Below are 334 nucleotides of genomic sequence, written 5' to 3' on the forward strand. Positions count from 1 at the left end.
TACTCAGATTACGATTAAGTATCACCCTGGTTGTATGTATTAACTCAGGTCAGGATAAGCTAACTTTCAAAACTTTCCTCAGCCTGCACTGGGGATCAGTGTGAGTTTTCTGACTATGACCACAGTCAGTCATGGACTAGTCATCCAATATATATTTGACATTCTATTTTAGATTGAATAAAAATATTAGTGGTTGCATTTAACGGAAATGAACACTGATGGTTTAAATTAAGGTTTGAACTGAAAGAGTGGCATCATTTATACAGAGCATGTCAATAACACCGGGACTCATTTAGTCAGACATCAAACCCTGTCATGCACAAACCTCTCATAA

This window comes from Oncorhynchus nerka, linkage group LG13, assembly GCF_034236695.1.
Source record: "Oncorhynchus nerka isolate Pitt River linkage group LG13, Oner_Uvic_2.0, whole genome shotgun sequence".
Classification (NCBI taxonomy): domain Eukaryota; kingdom Metazoa; phylum Chordata; class Actinopteri; order Salmoniformes; family Salmonidae; genus Oncorhynchus; species Oncorhynchus nerka.